This window comes from Arachis hypogaea, chromosome 17 (genome assembly GCF_003086295.3).
Source record: "Arachis hypogaea cultivar Tifrunner chromosome 17, arahy.Tifrunner.gnm2.J5K5, whole genome shotgun sequence".
NCBI lineage: Eukaryota > Viridiplantae > Streptophyta > Magnoliopsida > Fabales > Fabaceae > Arachis > Arachis hypogaea.
The window spans coordinates 44,914,617-44,937,293 of record NC_092052.1 but is presented as its reverse complement, the minus strand read 5'-3'; the positions used below and the strand labels follow the sequence as shown (position 1 = coordinate 44,937,293).

The 22,677-nt window shown below is 41.8% G+C and overlaps 1 pseudogene; it reads right to left on the bottom strand.

The window, feature by feature from the left end:
- Nucleotides 1-161: 161 nt before the first annotated feature.
- On the bottom strand, nucleotides 162-20,842 carry LOC112765414 (DNA repair protein RAD51 homolog 3-like; annotated as a pseudogene).
- Nucleotides 20,843-22,677: the final 1,835 nt, after the last annotated feature.

The following is a 22,677-nucleotide window of genomic DNA, read 5'->3' as shown; positions in this document are numbered from 1 at the left end:
GGTTAGAAATAACGCACCAGGAACTTAGTTATATTAGTTTTTTTGTCTTTAGATTTGCCTTTTCTTTTCGTTCTCTTTTGTATCTCATTCACTCAAAATAAAAGAAAATTAGGCTAGTCAAGAAAATGAGTTTTAGAGTGTATTCCCAGCCAAAAAGAATCTCACACCATCTTGATTCGTTTGCAGCTTGAATTAGAGTTACGGATCCCTCTAGTGGTCACGAAAAACGTTGCAAATGCTGATTTTAGAGAGGGAAATTTGTCAATATATGCATGGCGTTCATCGCCATTCCAAAATAAGATGATCCAATTCGTGCATGAATGCGACTAGCTATCGCCTGTTCAATCGTTATAAACAACAAACAAAGCTTTCAACAAAAATGCATCTGATCAAGGGATGAATTCAATAAAAGTAAAAAATAAAACACTTACCTAGTGCAAGGGTCAATTGATATGAACCTTCAATGTACTTGGTTGTCACTTGATTCAAAAGAACAACCTACCAAACACAAAATCAAGATTTAGTTTTTGTTCACTGTTAATGGAAAAAAAATATACAGACATCTATTTATATATGATTACATCAGTAAGCATAAGAAATATTTATATCCACAATATAAAAGAATAAATTTGATCGAATGGAAAAAATCTAAGGTGGTAAATGTTACGGATCCGAGCCACGGATCCTGGACCCGGGACTACACCCAAACCCGGCTTCCCGGGCCCGACCCGCACCTCTCTCCTAGAAGGCCCGAAACCGGCCCTCCAGAGCTCCTAACCAACTTTCGAATTCAAACGTCTACCTTATCTTAGCCAAATAAGATAAGATAAGATACTCGTCATCACCTATAAATAGGGGACCCAAGTCCCTCCAGGTATTAACTAATTCCACACACTTTACACCTCTCAGATCCATTCTTACTTGAGCGTCGGAGTGTCTTTGCAGGTACCTCCCCCCATCGCCCCAGTCACGTGACCCGGTTTTCGCCTTGACCCGCAGGTTCCCGATCTATCCTTCAACCCGTACCAGAGACATCTTGTACATTGGCGCCGTTTGTGGGGAACTGCGCCGTCCAAAGCCGGAATGGGGGACATATTGGAAGAAACCTCCTCAGGCCGGGATGACTCTCGACCGCTCCATCCAACCCTAGAACACCAGGAGGTCATAGACCAAGGCAGGATAGCAAGCACTATCCACCACATGAACGATCATATCACGGAACCGCGACACCCTGAGAAAATAGGGGACAAAGCGGCATAAATCATTCAAGACCTCTGCCTCCGGGTCCAAGAACTCGAAGGCAAATTGGCCACCAAGGAAAGACACAACAACGAACACGGAAGCCATGCAACTTCCCGATCAAAATCTCGCCACTGCAGGTCGCCAACTCGGCGACACGACAGAAGAAACGGTCGCAGCACCTCCTGCAACCACGGACGAGAGAAATCGCCAAAACGGCGACACAGCAAAAGGCACAACCGTAGCACTTCCCGTGATCTGAGTCGTCAGCACGACTCGGACAAAGATCGGCGACATCGAGATACCAAGCGCACAAGAAACGACCACACAATAATGGGAGCCACACCTTTAACAGAAAGGATTTTAAGAGCAAAACTCCCTAAAGGTTTCGACAAACCCACCGACATAAAGTACGACGGAACCAAAGATCCCCAGGAACACCTAACGGCCTTCGAGGCCAGGATGAACTTAGAAGGAGCAGCCGACGCGGTCTGATGCAGGGCCTTCCCAGTAACCCTAGCTGGACCGGAAATCAAATGGTTCAACGCCCTCCCAAACGGATCCATAGCCAGTTTCCACGACATAACGCGAAAGTTCATGGCCCAGTTCATGACCAGAATCACTAAAGCCAAACACCCCATCAGCCTACTAGGGGTCACGCAAAAACAAGAAGAATCCACAAGGAAATACCTCGACCGCTTCAACAACGAATGCTTAACGGTCGATGGACTCACAGATTCCGTCGCAAGCCTTTGCCTAACCAACAGGCTCATGAACGAAGACTTTCGCAAACACCTCACCACCAAACCAGTATGGACCATGCACGAGATCCAAAATGTCGCTAAAGATTACATCAATGACGAGGAAGTCAGCCAAGTCGTTGCCGCCAATAAACGGCAACACGGCAACGCCCAACACGGCAACTCGGCGCCCCGACATAACCCACCACCTAAAGAAAATCAAAGGGACCACCCCAAACCGACAAACACAAACCGACCACCAAGAATCGGAAAATTCTCTAATTACACGGCCCTGACAGCACCAATTACCGAGATATACCACCAGATCGCGGATCGAGGCATCATCCCAAAAGCCCGACAACTCAAAGAAAGAACAGGCGACAACAAAACCCTTTACTGCGACTACCACCGAGGTTACGGGCACAGAACACAAGATTGTTTCGACCTTAAAGACGCCCTCGAACAAGCCATAAGAGACGGCAAGCTCCCAGAGTTCGCCAAAATCATCAGAGAACCAAAACGTGCAGAAAGAGACAGGATGCCAGAAAGAGAAGGGCGCAGCCCAATAGCGCAAAAACAACCCCCTAGGAAAAACCCAGAAGAAGACCCAACCATCATAGTAAACGTCATCACTGGCAAAGACATAACGGGCAAGTCAAAATCAACATTGAGAAAAGATCTCAAGGTCATGGCTGTCAGAAACCAAGCCCCTACCACCTTGGCTGACAATACGATAACCATCCTACCCGAGGATTGCCAGCACGGCACCTCAGCTGAAGACGCCCCTTTCGTCATCTCAGCAAGGATCGGAACAGGACTAGTACAAAGGATACTGGTAGACACCGGAGCAGACTCAAACATCCTTTTTCGAGGAGCCTTCGACAAGCTTGGACTCCACAACGACAACCTCTAAACACACCGCAATGGTGTCACGGGACTCGGAGATAACTTCCTTAAACCAGACGGCTCGATCACCCTCCCCATCACCATAGGGACAGGTAACCAAAGGAAGACAATCCTAGCCGAATTCGTGGTCCTCAAAGACTCCACAGCCTACAACGTCATTCTCGGAAGGAAAATAATCAATGACTTCTCCGCTGTCATCTTCACCAAATACCTCCTCATGAAGTTCACAACTGACGACGGCGCGATCGGCACTATCCACGGAGACAGAGAAGTCGCAGAAGAATGCGACAACACCAGCCTAGCCCTACGGAAGAAATCCCGAGATGCGGCCGGAATATTCCTAGCCGACTTGGACGCCCGACAAGACGGCCAACCCAGGCCAGAGCCAGAAGGCGACATTGAAAAACTGCAAATAGGGCCAACCAAAGAGGAATACAACTTCATCAACAGGAACTTCCCATACGATCTTAAAGAGGATCTTTCCCAACTCCTGAAGCAAAATAGAGACCTATTCGCATTCACACCAGCCGACATGCCGGGAATAAACCCCGACCTAATGTCCCACCGGTTAGCCGTGGACCCCAAAGCTAAACCCGTAGCACAAAGAAGACGAAAAATGTCACCAGACCGAGCCGTCGAAGTCAAGAAGCAAGTCAAAGCCTTACTCGAAGCCAACTTCATAAGAGAACTCCCCTACACGACCTGGCTAGCCAACGTCGTACTGGTGAAAAAATATAACGGGAAATGGCGAATGTGCGTCGACTACACGGACCTCAATAAAGCTTGTCCAAAAGACACCTTTCCCCTACCAAACATCGACGGATTAGTAGATGCCGCATCCGGCCATCGATACCTCAACTTCATGGACGCATACTTCGGCTACAACCAGATTCCGATGCACCGACCTGACGAAGAAAAAACAGCATTTATCACCCCAGAAGGGACATATTGTTACACGGTAATGCCCTTCGGCCTAAAAAACGCCGGAGCCACTTACCAAAGACTTGTCAACAAGATATTCCAGAATCTGTCCGGAAGCAAACTAGAAGTCTACATAGATGACATGCTCGCCAAGACCGAGTCAGGCAAACAACTCGTCAGCGACCTTAACCTCATAAAGAACACCCTACGGAAACACCAGATGCGACTCAATCCAACAAAATGTACCTTCGGAATGGAGGCAGGAAAGTTCCTCGGCTTTATGATCACGCAACGCGGAGTCGAAGCCAACCCGGAAAAATGTCGTGCCATCCTTGAAATGACAAACCCTAAAAACCTTAACGACATCCAAAAGCTCACCGGACGGCTCACGGCGTTATTCCGCTTCCTCGGAGCATCGGCACAAAAAGCAATACCCTTCTTTAAGTTAATGAAGAAAGGAGCCCCTTTCAACTGGGAAGCAAAATGCGAAGAAGCATTCCAACACTTCAAAAGAGTCTTAGCAGAACCACCGGTTCTCGCCAAACCCCAAACAGGAGAAACCCTGTACCTATACCTCTCCATAACAGAAGAAGCGCTCGCAGCGGCGCTCATCTGCGAAAACAAGAGAAAGGAACAAGAACCTATCTACTTCATAAGCAAAGTCTTGCAAGAAGCGGAAAATTGCTACTCACATCTAGAAAAATTAGGTTTCGCACTCCTCACGGCTTCCCGGCGCCTGCGACAATACTTCCAGGCCCACCCCGTGACGATCCGAACCGACCAGGCGGTCAAACAAGTATTACAAAAACCCGACCTAGCGGGAAGAATGCTAGCATGGTCCATTGAACTATCTCAATTCCAAATCAAGTTCGAACCCCGAAACGTGATCAAAGCACAGGCCATGGCCGACTTTATCACTAAGATGACCCCAGGAAACTCCACCCCCGAATCATGGAAACTACATGTTGACGGCTCATCGAACGTCACCTCCGGAGGTGCCGGAGTCATTCTCGAAAGTCAGAACGGAGTCATAATCGAACAATCAGTACAATACGAATTTCTAGTATCGAACAACCAAGCAGAATATGAGGCCCTCTTGGCAGGCCTAGCCCTAGCCCGGAAAGTCGCAGCAAAGGTCCTAGAAGTAAATATCGATTCACAGGTAGTCAGTTCCCAAATTAACGGAGACTACCAGACACGAGATCCCCTACTCCAACAATACCTCACCAAGGTAAACAAACTGAAAGAAGGATTCGAGCACGTTACCATACAACACGTTCCTAGGGAACGAAACGCCAGGGCAGACCTACTTTCCAAACTAGCCAGTACCAAACCAGGACACGGTAACAAATCGCTAATTCAGGAAGTCGTTAAGTCGCCCTCCGTGTCAACGACAACCAACGCTCATCTGACATTCTCGAACCAGGGATCTTGGACCTACCCTATCCTACAGTACCTCCTCAACGGAACGCTACCGCCGGACCCCAAAGAGGGAAAACGAATAAAAAGGAAAGCTGCCAACTATACCGTTGTCGCAGGACAACTATACAAACGTGGATTCTCGCAACCTGATGAACAAGTTTTGCTCGATGGTCTAGATTTTCTTCTTATAGAAAGAATTACTTCGTTGTAAGCATAGCTCCAAACCATCAAACAATTCCCACATCAAAAATATGAGTTGTCACAATTAACAGACCCCAAATAAGAAATAACCGGAGTATTTTAAACTCCGGGTCGTCTCACGAGGAATTGCAATGAAGTGCTCAATTATTGGCTATGAAGGGGTAAAAGCGGGGGTTTGGTTGATAATTGGGCAAGAAAATAAATGGCAAGAAAAGTAATTCAAACAAGTAACTAAAGAAAGCAAGTAATAAAGAGAGACATTCATGGAAAGTGTTGAGATCATAGGCTTTCTATCCTAGTCATGCAATGATTAATTCATCTTATTTAGTCAACTCCAACAAATATGGAGAAAGTCAAACAAGACTAATCAATCATACCATAATAATAAACAAGCATTTATCTTATTACGTCATCTCCAACATTGGAAGAAGGTATCATATTATCTTCCATGAGAGAAAGTCTAATAAGACTAGCTAATCTCAATCCAAAAGTCCTAATCAACTCACTAATTTAATTAGCAAAAGATTAGCGTCAATGGAAACAATATTAGCTAACAACTCTAGATCACCAACATAAGTTGGATTTTCATGACTCAAGATTGCCTAATTACTCTTTCCAAGCCAAGAATGCTCAAAATCTACTCTAAAGACCAACCAAGAATTTTATCAAACACTTGGAAGGCATAAAAGGAAAGCATAATAAATGATAAGAAATAGTAAAATCTATCAACTACCAATTGCAAGAAAAGTAAATCAACAATTCAAATCATCAATTAAAAGAACATCAAACATTAAATTGTATTAAAAGAAAATGGAAATCCAACAAGGGTTCATCAACATAAAAATAACAAAATAAAGGAAATGAACAAGAGAAACTAGAAGAGTAGAGATGTAGCAACAAGAAATTAAAAGAGAAAACTAAATCAAAACAAGAATTAAAAGTGAGATTCAAGAAAATTAAACCTAAACTACCCTAAATTCTAGAGAGAAGAGAGAGCTTCTCTCTCTAGAATTTTATCCTAAAACATGATGGAAAACTAAACTATGACTACTTAGTTCATTCCCCCTTCAATCCTTGGGTTCAATAGCATCAGAAATGGGTTGGATTGGGCCCAAAATGAGCTGCAAAATCGCTGGGGGCGATTTCATAAAAGTGGGCCACAGACAGCATCGGCGCGCGCGCGCAAAGTGCGCGTGCGCGCTCCTTAACGCGAAGCAAGATATGGAAAAATTTATCATTTCGAAGCCCCAGATGTTAGCTTTCCAACGCAATTGGAACCGCCTCATTTGGACCTCTGTAGCTCAAGTTATGGTTGTTTGAGTGCGAAGATGTCAGGCTTGACAACTTTATGGTTCCTTCATTTCTTCATGAGTTCTCCCACTTGCATGCTTTTCTCCTCACTTCTTCCATTCAATACTTGCCTTATGAACATGAAATCACTTAACAAACATATCAAGGCATCGAATGGAATTAAAGTGAGTTAAATTTATCTATTTTAAGGCCTAAAAAGCATGTTTTCACATTTAAGCACAAATCAAGGGAGAATTGCAAAACCATGCTATTTCATTGAATAAATGTGAGAAAAGTTGATAAAATCCCCCAAAATAAGCACAAGATAAACCATGAAATTGGGGTTTATCAAATCTCCCCACACTTGAACCAAGCATGTCCTCATGCTAAGAATAAAGAAGGACAAGAAAAGGGTATGAACATTTATTCAATGCAAATAAACTATATAAACCTATCTACATGCATGCAGCTAAATGCAAAATGATTCTACTTACTTGGTTAAAAGTAAATCAATCTCCAAGAACATATATAAGCAAGTAGGACAAAGGTCATATGATGACTCACAAACTCTACCAATTCAAATATCAAAATGAAGTTCAAATAGACTTGCAAGAAGAACACTCATGAAAGCCAGGAACAAGGAATTGAGCATCGAACCCTCACCGGACGTGTATCCGCTCTAGTCGCTCTAGTGTATAGGGTTGATCCACTCAATTCTCTTCTAATCATGCTTTCTATGATTTATTTTTCATCTAACAATCAACAATTATACAATGCATGCATACATTCATCATGAGGACTTATTCATAGGTTGTAATGGGGCTAGGGTCAAGGTAGGATGCATATGGTCAAGTGAGCTTGAAATTTGAATCTTTGATTAACCTAAGCTCTCACCAAACACATATAACAACCTATACAATTCTAATACAATACCTAGCTACCCATGATTCCCACTTTTTCCACATACTCATGCATTCTTTTTAATTCACATTCCATATGCATTGATTTTTATTGAACTTTAGCTTGGGGCATTTTTGTCCCCTTTTTATTTCTTTTTCTATATATTTTTCTTTTTTCTTTTTTCTATATTTCTTTTTATATATATATATATATATATTTTTTTCTACATTTTTTTTGAAAATTATATACAAACACATCAATGCATATGGTTTTACATATTTAATGCATAAGCATGTACCCAATTCCCAAAAATCTTCAACAAAAATACAAAAACACACTTTTCTCTCAACCAATGTCCCTAGTTTCCCATACCCAAATGATACACACCCTCACTAGCCTAAGTTAATCAAAGATCCAAATTAAGGGATATTTATTGTTTTTCACTTAGGGGTAGTGATGTGCTACAATTAAAAACAAAAAGAATTAAATAGGCTCAAAGTTGGCTAACAATGGTTGATGAAAGGTAGGCTATTTGGGTAATTGAGCTAAATAAAATGATGGCCTCAATCATATAAATGCATGTATACATGGAATAATGGACATAAAGAATCAAACAAATCAAAGATTACAATCATAGAAAGAGAATAATGCACACAAGAATGAAAATAAGTGGTTATAAAATGTAACCACACAATTAGGCTCAAAACTCACATGCTTGTGTTCTTAGCTCAAAAACCATGTTCCAAAATACATTCTTCAAGCAAGTTTGTCACAAATTTTTTTTTTTCAAATTGGTAGGGTGCCCTAAAAACCATTTTCTTGGAAAAGAAATCATCACCCTAACCAAGTAGTCCTAACATAAAAAGAAGTGGTAAAATATGTACAAATTCTAACTAGCATGCAACCTATCATGCAATGCAATAACTAACTAACAAAGACAAAAATTAAGAATTTGGTGTTGAAAAAGGAAGTTGTTACCCATGGAGGTCGGTCGGACGACCTCCCCACACTTAGAAATTTGCACCGTCCTTGGTGCATGCAAAGAATAGCAAGGTGGACGGGTTGCTAGAATTGATGAGCTTCTTCAAAAGGTTGTGCGGGTGAACTTGTTTGTTGCCTCATTTAGAAGCTTCCTTATTCCTTTCCTTCTTGGTGGCCAACCTAAAAGGAGAGAAAAAGAAAGACAAGTAAGCCTACAACAAAGATATGAAAGCAATTAGAACATAGGCGGGGCGCATGCCAAATAAGAGTAAGGTTCTCACTACATGTTAGCTACGCATGTAAGTGAGAAAACAATTCAAGCAAAGGCATATTAACTAATACTTGATGCAAGAGGAAAGTCAAAGCATAAGTGAATAACATGAAGAGCATGTCGAGCATCAAGTTCAAACAACAATTAACACAAACAAGGTTAGTGATAAGCATGAGAGCATTTGGTCCCATCCTAACTCAATGATGATGAGGTATAAAAACAAGGAATCATGAGTTAGGAAGGACTAAAGCACTAATCTTGTGTGTAGAGCAAATATTACAATTAATGTCAAACAAGTCACAAAGCACCGAGATTAACCAAGAAATCCTCAACAATTGAATATAAGAATCCAACACCATTATTAAAACAAGAACTTAGAAAAGAAAATATGAACAAGCTATAAAAACAAAATTAAAATGCAATAAATGAAAATAAGCAAATGCAATAAAAGAAAATGGAAGAAAAGAAAATTTTTTTTTTGACCTGCGCGGACGCGTCATGCACGCTTCCGTGTCGATGCGCAGTTTGGCTAAAGGACGCGTACGTGCCAGGTGCGCGCACGCGTGGGTTGCAGGCGTAGAATAGGCACAAACTTGGCATAACTCTCTGGTTTTTTTTGGCTGAGAGGGCAGGTAGCGCTATCGGTGCGCACGCGCACAGCGTGCGTCCGCGCGCATTGCGTGACTAACATCAACGGCGCGTACGCGCCAGGTGCGCGCATGCGCGGGTGGTTTGTGCTCCAGGCATCGTGCTGGCACAGTGTAGGCACAACTCTCGGGTCAATGTATGGAGGGGTGAGGTTTTTGCATCCACGCGTCCGCGCATATGGCGCGTCCGCGTGGATGATCGAAAATGCTTGAGGCGCGCGTACGCGCCAGGTGCGCGCACGCGCGGGTTGGTGCTCTGTTTTTCAAAATTTTTCCAAGTTCTTGCACCAAACCAAGCATTCTAAACCTCCAAACAGCTACCCAAACACCCTAAAACCTTATTTAACATCTTATACTACCAAATAAACTCAACAAACAAAATAAAACATGAAATCAAACCTATTCTACCAATATTTACAAAAGAGAAAAATGAAAAGAGTTTACCATGGTGGGGTGTCTCCCACCTAGCACTTTTGTTTATTGTCCTTAAGTTGGACTTATGGGGAGCTCCTCTTAAGGTGGCTTGTGCTTATACTCATCCTTGAACTTCCAGGAATGCTTGCTCCTCAACTGGTTGTCAGAATTTCCAACTATCTTCACCAAGCTTTGGGGAAGTTCTTCCTAAGATATGAGCTCCCAAAATTGGTCTTCATGTTGTGATCCGGGATCCCATATCTTGTTTTCACACCCATCTTCAAATTGATCATCATGGTTCCAATTGGGTGGCATGACCTTAGAATTCTCAAAGAAGCTTCCAAACAACCTCCTAGACCCATGCCATTTGGTTTTACACCAACCATTGCCATTCAACTTTGAGCATGCAACCATCATGAACTTAGAATGGTGTTTCTAACCACTACACAACTCTCTCTTACTCTTAACTCCACAAAGAGCTCTAAGTTGACCATCATTTTCAATCAAACCATATTCAAGTAAGAAAGTAAAGATTAGAGATAAGGATTTTACCCACTTGAATGTTATGTTGGATGGTGACTTAGGAAGAGACATCTCCAATGGTCTTGTAAGTTTCATTCCCTTGTGCTCTTCTTTGACTATCTCCACCTCTTTACAACTTTCCTCAACTTCAACCTCTTCCTCTTGGTGGCTTGCTTCCACTTCAATTTCTTTTTCATTGCTCACCAAATGCATGAGAGGTTGTGCATCTTCTTCTTTGATCTCAATTTCAAGCCTAATGGGAGAGGATTCAATTGTAGATAGGAACTCCTCAATGATTGAATCCATCTCTTGATTAACCTCTTCAAAGTTTCAATCATAATATTCTTTGGAGGTTGTACACCCTCCTCAACATCAATATCAAGCTTCTTGAAAGAGGGCTCTATAATGATACATTCCCATGGACTTCCAACATCTCCTAGGTCTTCAACCACTCCTTCCGGCTCAATTGTCTCATGTTCCTCCCCTTGTGGCAATCCTTGTTTCAACTCTTCTTCTCCACCTTGAAGCTCTAAACTCACTCCCTCACTATGCTCCTTGGTTTCTTCTCCACATTTGTTAATGGGAGTTCCTTGATTGCTTAGTTGGGAGGAGGCCATATTGCTAACTGCTTCCACTAGGATAGCCATCTTGGCTCCTAGCTCTTTAAACTTCTTTTCATCCTCCTCTTGTCGCCTTAAGATATGAGATTCAAGATCTCTCAATTCATGCGTGGGGGTTTCATCGGGAGGTGATGGTGGAAGAGAAGGTTTATTATTTGGGAGGAAAGTTTCATAATTGGAAGGTGGTTCATCTTGGTAAGGGTATGGAGATGGAGCATATTGAGGTGGTTCTTGAGAGTAATTATGTTGGAATGGTGGTGTTTCCATGTGTGGTTCATATGGTTCATAAGGTGGTTGGTATGGTGGATAAGGATTAGGGTCATAATGAGGTGTTTGGTGGTAGGGGACTTGTGAGTAAGGTGGTTCAAAATCATGTTGAGGGGGTGGTTCATAGGCACGTGGTGGTGGTTGTTGACAATCACAATAAGGGTCACCACATCCATTAGATTGATATGCATTAGGATGAGAGTTATACCCATAAGAATCCGGAGGTTGTTGTTGCCAAGAAGGTTGATCAATCCCTTGAGGCACCTCCCATCTTTGATTGTTCCATCCTCGATGCACATCCTCATTGCAGCTCTCATTTCTTACAACATAATTTGAGCCAAACTCATAGCCAAAGGGGTGAGAATTCATAGTGGCAAATAAAAACAAAAGCTAACAAAAATAAGCAACAAAGTTCTAAAACTAACAAAAACTAACAAACAAGCAAAAGACAAACATATTCACAATATTCACAATAGCCAACAATATAACACCATTGCAACTCCCCGGCAACGGTGCCATTTTGATACAAGTTTTGCTCAATGGTCTAGATTTTCTTCTTATAGAAAGAATTACTTCGTTGTAAGCATAGCTCCAAACCATCAAACAATTTCCACATCAAAAATTTGAGTTGTCACAATTAACAGACCCCAAATAAGAAATAACCGGAGTATTTTGGACTCCAGGTCGTTTCACGAGGAATTGCAATGAAGTGCTCAATTATTGGCTATGAAGGGCTAAAAGGGAGGTTTGGTTGATAATTGGGCAAGAAAATAAATGGCAAGAAAAGTAATTCAAACAAGTAACTAAAGAAAGCAAGTAATAAAGAGAGACATTCATGGAAAGTGTTGAGATCATAGGCTTTCTATCCTAGTCATGCAATGATTAATTCATCTTATTTAGTCAACTCCAACAAATAGGGAGAAAGTCAAACAAGACTAATCAATCATACCACAATAATAAACAAGAATTTATCTTATTACGTCATCTCCAACATTGGAAGAAGGTATCATATTATCTTCCATGAGAGAAAGTCTAATAAGACTAGCTAATCTCAATCCAAAAGTCCTAATCAACTCACTAATTTAATTAGCAAAAGATTAGCGTCAATGGAAACAATATTCCAAAAGTCCTAATCAACTCACTAATTTAATTAGCAAAAGATTAGCGTCAATGGAAACAATATTAGCTAACAACTCTAGATTACCAACATAAGTTGGGTTTTCATGACTCAAGATTGCCTAATTACTCTTTCCAAGCCAAGAATGCTCAAAATCTACTCTAAAGACCAACCAAGCATTTTATCAAACACTTGGAAGGTATAAAAGGAAAGCATAATAAATGACAAGAAATAGTAAAATCTATCAACTACCAATTGCAAGAAAAGTAAATCAACAATTCAAATCATCAATTAAAAGAACATCAAACATTAAATTGTATTAAAAGAAAATGGAAATCCAACAAGGGTTCATCAACATAAAAGTAACAAAATAAAGGAAATGAACAAGAGAAACTAGAAGAGTAGAGATGTAGCAACAAGAAATTAAAAGAGAAAACTAAATCAAAACAAGAATTAAAAGTGAGATTCAAGAAAATTAAACCTAAACTACCCTAAATTCTAGAGAGAAGAGAGAGCTTCTCTCTCTAGAATTCTACCCTAAAACATGATGAAAAACTAAACTATGACTACTTGGTTCATTCCCCCTTCAATCCTTGGGTTCAATAGCATCAGAAATGGGTTGGATTGGGCCCAAAATCAGCTGCAAAATCGCTGGGGGCGATTTCATAAAAGTGGGCCACGGACAGCATCGGCACGCGCGCGCAAAGTGCGCGTGCGCGCCCCTTAACACAAAGCAACATATAAAAAAATTTATATCATTTCGAAACCCCGGATGTTAACTTTACAACGCAACTAGAACCGCCTCATTTGGACCTCTGTAGCTCAAGTTATGGTCGTTTGAGTGCGAAGAGGTCAGGCTTGACAGCTTTACGGTTCCTTCATTTCTTCATGAGTTCTCCCACTTGCATGCTTTTCTCCTCACTTCTTCCATTCAATACTTGCCTTATGAACATGAAATCACTTAACAAACATATCAAGGCATCGAATGGAATTAAAGTGAGTTAAATTTAGCTATTTTAAGGCCTAAGAAGCATGTTTTCACATTTAAGCACAAATCAAGGGAGAATTGCAAAACCATGCTATTTCATTGAATAAATGTGAGAAAAGTTGATAAAATCCCCCAAAATAAGCACAAGATAAACCATGAAATCGGGGTTTATCACAACCCCTGCTCAAATGCGTCGAACCCGGGGACACAGAGTACATACTCCGCTAAATCCACGAAGGTTGCTGCGGCCACCACGTCCGAGGTAAAACATTAGCCCAAAAAGTCATCAGGGCAGGCTACTTCTGGCCCACGATTATCCGGAATTCCATACAAATAGTTAAAAACTGCGACAAATGTCAAAGGCACGCCAATATCCACCAAGCCGCCCCTCACCAGCTCAGCATCATATCGGCAGAACGGACATTCGGCACTTGGGGGATCGACCTCGTCGGGCCCTTCCCTACGGCACCCGGTCAACTCAGGTATCTCATCGTCGCCATAGACTACTATACCAAATGGATCGAAGCCAAACCCCTGGCCTCCATAACGGCAACCCAATGCCGAAAATTCCTTTGGCGACAGATCATCACCCGATTCGGGATCCCCGAGATCGTTATCTCGGACAACGGAACCCAATTTGCTGACAAAAAGTTCAGAGAATTTTTAGAAGGGCTACGTGTATCTCACCGTTTCAGCTCGGTAGAATACCCCCAAACAAACAGACAAGTGGAATCCGCGAACAAAATAATCGTCAAAGGACTCAAGAAGCGACTCAACGAAGCCAAAGGACTATGGGCCGACGAACTCGGATCGGTCCTATGGTCATACCGAACCACACCTCAAACGACCACGGGAGAAACACCTTTCCGATTAACATACGGTGTGGAGGCGGTCATTCCGGTAGAGCTCGGAGACCCAAGCCCCAGAAAAACGGTCGGAGGTAACGATGAGGAAGCAAAACGCGACCTCATTGACGAAGAAAGAAGCATAGCTCATATCAAAGAGCTAGCCCTAAAACAAAGAATCAGCTTAAGATACAACCATGGCGTCGTCCGACGAGAATTCGCAACCGACGACCTCGTCCTACGATGAAACGACATCGGTCCCCCAACCCCAAGAGAAGGGAAACTCACTCCCAACTGGGAAGGACCATACAGAATCAAGGCTGTAATCAGAAAGGGAGCATATAAACTCGAACGGCATAACGGCAATGAAGTCCCGAGGACGTGGAACGCCGCCAACTTACGGCGCTACTACACTTAAACCAACCTCCCTAGGTCACCCCTTTTTTCTCTTATTTTATGTTTTTCCTTACCTAACTTCCCCTTACAATTTTCAACTTTTCGATTTTAAAGTTTAAAAATTCGCTTAAGTGTCAATCTCGGGTACTCTTTCCCGCCACAGACGGAGGGTTTTAACGAGGCCCAACCATCAATAAAATTCCATTAAGCTATTTTCTATATTCTTCTTATGTCCCAAATACGGAATGCATACACGGCCACAAACGAGGGACCGATCACCTCCGGGGCCCGAAATACGGATATCCACAAAGCACTGACCTCCCGACAGTCCTCTCATCCCAAACAAAGGGAACAAATAAACGAAAACAGAACAGCTTAAAAATGGAATACATAAAAGAGGCCCGAACGGCACAAAAGTCATTCACCGAAATCCAAAAAGCTACGAATCCACGGTTACACGGCCGATGGCCAACCAAACATCCGAAATTAAAAAGTTTAAAACAAACTAAAAATAGCAAAGTTACAACCAAACTACTCAAGATCAACAATCTGGCCATCACGAACGGCCTTAAAAGCTCCCATCACGGACACATCCACACCCGGAGCCAACACCGCCGCTTGAGCCCTCATCGTCTCCTCGGTGGCAGCAACAGCTTCCTTCACATCGGCAAGCAACACAGCTTTTTCCTCTTTTAAAACCACGGCCTCCGCTTTCAAGCCGGCCACCTCATCCTTCAAGGTACCAACATCAGCCAAGAGCACGGCCAACCGAGACTCAGCATCCGAAGCCTTCCTCCGCTCTTCTCCAAGTTGAGACAAAAGAGAAGGCTCAACCTCAAAAAGGCGAAGGATCTCGGCGCCAGACTCCTCGGACAGCTTCACCGCCCGCTCTCTCGCTGACTCGGCATCAGCAAGTAACCCTTTCAACCTCGCCACCTCGGCCTGAGATTGACGAAATTTCTTATCTAGAAGGCCCACCTGAGCCATCACAGGCTCGGCCTTCCGGACAATCACGGCGGAGCGAAGAAGAGACCGATAAAGGGACTTAGCCTGGAAAGTCACATCACACTCGCGAAAGAAATCTTCCATGCCCAGCATGAGGAACTCGTCAATAAAGGTGGGAGCATCAAAACGGTGATCCATCACTGACGGAACCTCGCCCTCCCCCTCCACCAAATTCTCGCTCTCAACATCCTCCGACCTCTTCCGTTTCCGAGGCGTACCCTCTAGCGACACCACAACAACATCATCATCAGCATCCACACCCCGACCCGACCCCTCGGTGCCACCCTCAGTCAACACGAGATCCTCAGAAAGGGTTCTCGTACCATCAGTAGGTCGCGAGCCCGGAGTGGAAGGAGTGCCGCCAGAAGAAGTGCCTTGAGACAATTGAGCCTTCAAACGGGCAAGAGTTGTCAAACCTCCAGCCATCTCAACTGCAAACGATAAAAAGCATAAGTACCAAAACTCGGAACCTCCAAAAAAAAAAGGGCACACACTGACATATGACCGACAAGCAACCGGGTCACCCATCACATCCCGAGGATTAAGAGGACGCTCCCCAAACAACTGCCATAGAACAAGAGCGACATCCCGTTCCTCCGAAGTCAAGAACTCTTGCGTGACCCGAGTAAAAACCGACGGCCCCGCCTTAAAGTTCCAATAGGTAGGAAACCGCCGCTCACCCTCCAACGTCAGCCAGAAAGGATGATGCCCCCTTGCGGGACGGACCTTAAAATACCCACTCTTAAAACCGTGGAAGGAATCTTCATACAACCCGAAGACCCGACGATGAGGCTGAGCCCTAAAAGACATATACCCCTTCTTGTGCTTCCCCTCCTTGGTCGAAAGGGTACACAAGAAGAGGAAAAGGAAAACGTTTACCGAGGCAGGAAGCTCCAGAAACTCACAAACGAGCTCGAAAGACCGTATTGCCGCCCAGCTATTCGGATGTAGCTGGGACGGCGCCACGGAACACCGGCTCAGTAACTGCTGAACAAACGGGGAAAAGGGAAGCCGAACACCGAGCCGGGTGAACATCGCCTCGTACACCCACATCCAATCCGGTACAGTCGGGGAGTCAAGATTGGTATAGCAAACCCTCTCGTCAACCCCAGGGAGAGAAAGCTCGTAGTGGCGTTCGGCATCGCCACCCCCACAAACAGCTCCTTGATCACGGAGCTGCTGGAGGTCCGCCTCCGTCATCCGCGATGGCGTCCCCTATACATCACTAGTAACTCAAGAGAAAAGATCGGGGACACCCCCCGCTGGGCCACCGGAGCCCTCACACCCTCAGTCCTTCGACGAGCCATACCTAAAATAGCGACGAGCACCACCGTCAGCCAAACCTCGCGGCAGAAAACGGTGGAGGAAACCAAACAGACACCACTATACGCTACCAATTACACGGTGGCGCTCACCCCCTTACAAAACCCACTACCCCAACAGAACTATCTACCACCATGCAATACCATCATACACCGAAAAGCAATTCTAAACTACACTAAGCAGAGACAAAACAAAATACAAAGGAAGACAAAGTATAAATCACAGAAGAAATAAAAAGAAACAGAAGAATACCAACCTGATGATGCAAGGAAATAAACCCCCAAAGAGAAAATGCTATGGCAGAAGCTCGACCAAAGCCACAGAATGTGAAAGGAAAGAAAAAGATGCTCTTTCAGAGAAGAAAGCAATAGAGAAATGAAGCAAACGAGGGAACTGAAGAGAGAAAACCAAAACAGTTTTGAAAAAATAAAATAACGCAAATACCCCTGGAAAGCAAAGCAAACATAAGGGCAATAGAGGAAAAACGTCCCCTCACAATAAATGCCCCCTTGGAAAAAGAAAACTAATAAATCACGCCTCGAAGAACGCAACGGGCGCAACAGATACGGAAGAGTCACGTCAGACTAAAACGGTCAGACGAATCTTCCAGGAGACAAAACTGAGACACCGACCTCCTCTCGAAAGAACTAAACGGCCACTCGAGAAAAATTAAAGACCTAGCCCACGGTAAAAACAATATCTCCCAGCGACAGACCGACCTTGCTCGCTCTCCCGCTGCGGGGGCAACTGTTACGGATCCGAGCCACGGATCCTAGACCCGGGACTACACCCAAACCCGGCTTCCCGGGCCCGACCCGCACCTCTCTCCTAGAAGGCCCGAAACCAGCCCTCCAGAGCTCCTAACCAACTTTCGAATTCAAACGTCTACCTTATCTTAGCCAAATAAGATAAGATAAGATACTCGTCATCACCTATAAATAGGGGACCCAAGTCCCTCCAGGTATTCACTAATTCCACACACTTTACACCTCTCAGATCCATTCTGACTTGAGCGTCGGAGTGTCTTTGCAGGTACCTCCCCCCATCGCCCCAGTCACGTGACCCGATTTTTGCCTTGACCCGCAGGTTTTCGATCCATCCTTCAACCCGTACCAGAGACATCTTGTACAGTAAAGAAGTAAAGAAGAGTAAAAGATAACAGAGAGAAAGCCATCAAGTATTGGGCATGAAGAAGTCAAGGTAATAAGAGCAACTTGATTTGGTTGTAATCACATATTATAAAGTTCAAAACAAAACACCTATGGCAAAAAGAATAAAAATAGTTTCTTACAGCCAAACAGAACTTTCTTGCAAGTTTCATCAACTTCAAAGCCATTTCATTCAATAACCGAGTCCTGAGTGCCATGTCATCGAAATCTTGGCGGAAATGGAAGGTGACACTGTCAATAATGATGATTTTTACCTGGAATAGCATAATCAGTACTGATCATGATAGAACTCTTAAAAATGTACAACAAATATTAATTGAAAACAATTGGAAAGAAAACAAAAAGCTACTTCTATAGGTCCATGTCTAGAATCCAGCAAATACTATGTGACTGACTAATGCTAAAATAAAAATTGAGAATTGTCATCAAAATGCATTTATAAAAGTTATCAATTAATGGATAAAATATACTCACATTTTTATGCTCTTCGATGAATTTATCTAAGTAATTCACCAAAGCAATTTGTTCAGTATAGCTGCAAACGCGAAAATCGAATATATTTTCCAATATACTATTAGGGTGCATTTTGACTTCGCAATCTTGAACATTGTTGTGAAAGTGGTGGCTATATTCTGACATGTCTTCTATGCATGCTTCCGCAATTTGTAAAACACGTTCAACCATAAAACTTCCCTCTATGTCTGAGTATAACACAGGTGAAAAAATTCCAATAAATGATCTTAATAAATCAAATGTTGCATGAGTTATAGATATGATTAAGGCTCTTACCAATGTATATGCCTTCCCACCTAGACCACCATACTCTAGTGGAATCTGAACATTTACTGCAAGTTGAATCCTGCAAATGTAAACAACCAAATTTCATTACTAAAATTAACCAAAATAATTCACAATTTAGGATGAAATGAAAACAAGAATATGAGGCAAAAAATTGGGATGACAAAGCATACCCAATTTGTGTTTTACCAATGCCAGGAACTCCACCTAATTAAATAAACACAGAATTATATTGCAACCCGCGATAAGGAAGAAGGAAATAAGAAAAAGGTTGTAACATTCATGCTCATAAACAAGTTAAAGAACATACAATTTAATTAGAAATCATAAACAATTTCATCATATTAGGAGAATCCAAAGCAGTCGCTAACCTAATTCAGTAACTTCTTTGCAGGTAATCCCTCCACCAAGGATGTTATCTAGATCCACACAAGATGTCATAATGCGAGTACTAAACTTTTCGTCATTGAGCATAGTCCACGCAGTCTGACCACCTTACATGACACAAAACACCAAATGAATAAAAAGCAACACAAAAAGGAAGGATTATATGAAATTCTTTGGACAATCATGCACAGTAGAATCCTAAAGCAAATTGAATTCACGTAACACACAAAACAAAATATAAGCATTCTAATAGTAAGGGAAAGTCACATACTCACATAACCTCGTAACCGTAATATTTTATAAAGAAATAGAATGTCAAATAACTCATAAGCATAGCCTCCTAACAGCTTTTCAAGTTTCAACTTCTCCATCAGCCAGTAATGTTCACATACTCATTGCGCGGACAGTTTCTTTTGACGAAGATTAAACTAATGGTTTAGGAGAGTCAACTACCTAGCTATTAATTACTTGGTATAGATTCAGTCATAGCATCTATAACATAATACAAGCTTCCAAAAGCTTTGATCACATAACCTGAAACTTCTATGGCACGGTAGTTCCAGTTTTCAATAGTACAGCACCAAAAACAATTGAAGAGAGCTTTCCCTATCCTCATTCTGTTTGGACGATTACTTTTTTAACATAAATTAACAGTATCCACTCTATTCCTTAGAGTAAACCACCATTTTAAACCCACAAAAGATTGGTACATCATGCCCCCAACAAAAGGATTTAGTCCGCCTCACAAAATGCACCGAAGTCAGATTAAATCAATCCTAATTTTCTTGTTACTTCACCACTATGAAATAATGGTGTACTCATTTCACGTTCGTAACCGAACACAACTATTACATATAACAATACCATAAAAAAAACTCAAAATTTTGATATCAAGCCAAAACTAAACAATTGCTAAGTTAAAAATTAGAAAAAAGAGAAAAACAAATATGAAATAGCAATGCTATATGGCCAGCAAATATTATTAATTTGGACCAGTATTTCACTGGCAAAAGTTTCCACCTATATTTACAATATTTTTACAGATAAAGCACATGGTTTATATTAATATTTAACCAAGTTTAAACATAAGTCAACATAATTTGCACCCACATTTATCAAAGTTTGCATAAATAAATCAGTAAAATTTATTTGTTGAAGATAATTTGATACTTATACTGACTAAATCCTGGCCCAAATTGATAAAAAATGCTCAAGAGTTTCTGAAAATGAAAAGTAGCCATTTATGAGAAAATCAGAATCATCACATACCATAGAGGTCAGAAGTATTACTATTCCCAATTGATGGGTCCAAAGCACTGTGGCAAGTTGTGAAGCGGAAGCACGGGAAATGGAATGGAGTGAAGTGTAGCCAGCTGCCAAGAGCTTCCCTCTCTTCGAAGCTGATATTGGAAGCATTCCCACCTCCATATCTCTCTTAACTATCTTTCATCTTCTTCACTCTTGACTGGTTAGTAGAGAATGTTTGGAACTACAAGAATCGGAATTCATTTAAAAATGGAATTATTTTTTGTTATAGTTTGAAACAAATAAAAATAAATAATTTTAATTTATTTTACAATTTTAATTTTTATGTTTACAAATTAGATTAGAAGTGGCCAATTTTTAAATTAATTCTCATAATACCCATGTTTAACTTGAAATATAAAAGAGAAAGTATAAGGAGCCAATGTATATGGTGTACAATGTGTATAATGGGAATTAAATTAAAATTAAAGTCAAATTATAGTCAATTAATTAATTTTAAATAGTTGTTAATTTAAAATTTGAAACAAATTAGGATTGTCGTCAGTTATACAAACACAAAAATGAAGACTCTCTCTATATGGTGTTACCTCTTTCTCTCCCTTTCGTCTCGTTTCTCATCCGGAGAGTTTCGACTGACGCTGACGTCCGCACGTTCTGATCGTGTGGGTCATACTCGCGGCACCGCAGCCAGCATGTACCTTCCTCCCGACGTTGACGACGCAAGATAAAAGAGCCACAAGTGTGTTTCCTTTGATACGTCTTTCATCGCGTGGAAGTTCGTAAATAGAGTGCAATTTCGTTGAACCGTTGTGTCGTGTTCCATCTTCTATCGGTAATGACAATTCATCAAACCCACATGAAAACATTCCCAAACATTTTGTCGTCGAGGGTGAGAAATCTAATAAGGTAAGCAACGTATGTTGAAACATTGATAATAGACGGTTATTTCCATATAATTTAGATGTTTATACTTAGTGCAAGTGGAGTGTTTTATTTTATGTTAACTGCTTACCTAAATGCAACATAAACATTCCTGATTCAATCAAATTTGTGCTGGTTTTAAATTCATGGTATGTGATGAGTGGATATTTTATACGCTTTTTGGCATCATTTTCATATAGTTTTGAACATGTTTTGTTTAGTTTTTATTAAGTTTTCATATGTTTTAGTGTTAAATTCACATTTTTAGATTCTACTATGAGTTTTTATGTTTTTGTGCAATTTCAGGCATTTTCTGTTTGAAATTAAGGAGCTGGAGCAAAAGTTTGATTTAGAAACAGAGAAAGCACTGCAGATGCTGTCCGGATCTGACCTCCTTGCACTCGGAAGAGATTTTCTGGAGCTACAGAAGATCAAATAGAGCATTCTCAACGGCTATGGAAAGCTGACTTCCAGAGCTTTCCAGCAATGTTTAATAGTCTATACTTTACTTCAGAATAGAAGGCCCAAAACTGGCGTCCAACGCCAGCCTCCTAACCCCCTTTCAGGCGTCCAGTGCCCAAGGAGAAGAGACCAGCGTCCAAACACCCAAAGAGGACCCCCTAGCTAGCGTTCAACACCTTAGAGGCCTCCTAGCATGTGGATCTCATCAAAGCTCAGCCCAAACACTCACCAAGTGGGCCCCAGAAGTGGATTTTATTAGCACTAAAATACTGTTTTACCCTTCTTATGTAATCCTTAGTCATTTGTTTAGTATTTAAGTGATATTTTACATAATCAGAGGACTACAACTTATTTTCGTTCATCATTGTATTTCCTATCAGTATGAGTTTCTAAACCTCCTAGGATGAGGGGAGGAGCCCTGCTGAGTTCTATGAATTAATAAAAGTATTACTGTTTCTCTTCAATCCGTGTTTGATTTAATTCTATGATGTATATTCATTCTTCAACATGATGAATGGGATGACTCGTGACAATCATCTTCGTTCTTCATACTAAGACCACATGCTTGAGAAACACCCGCGTTCTTCTTGGGTTCGTGTGAATACTTCAGTGGAAATCATTGAACCGCCAGCTTGATTATACATCTCTTAGACGGCTAA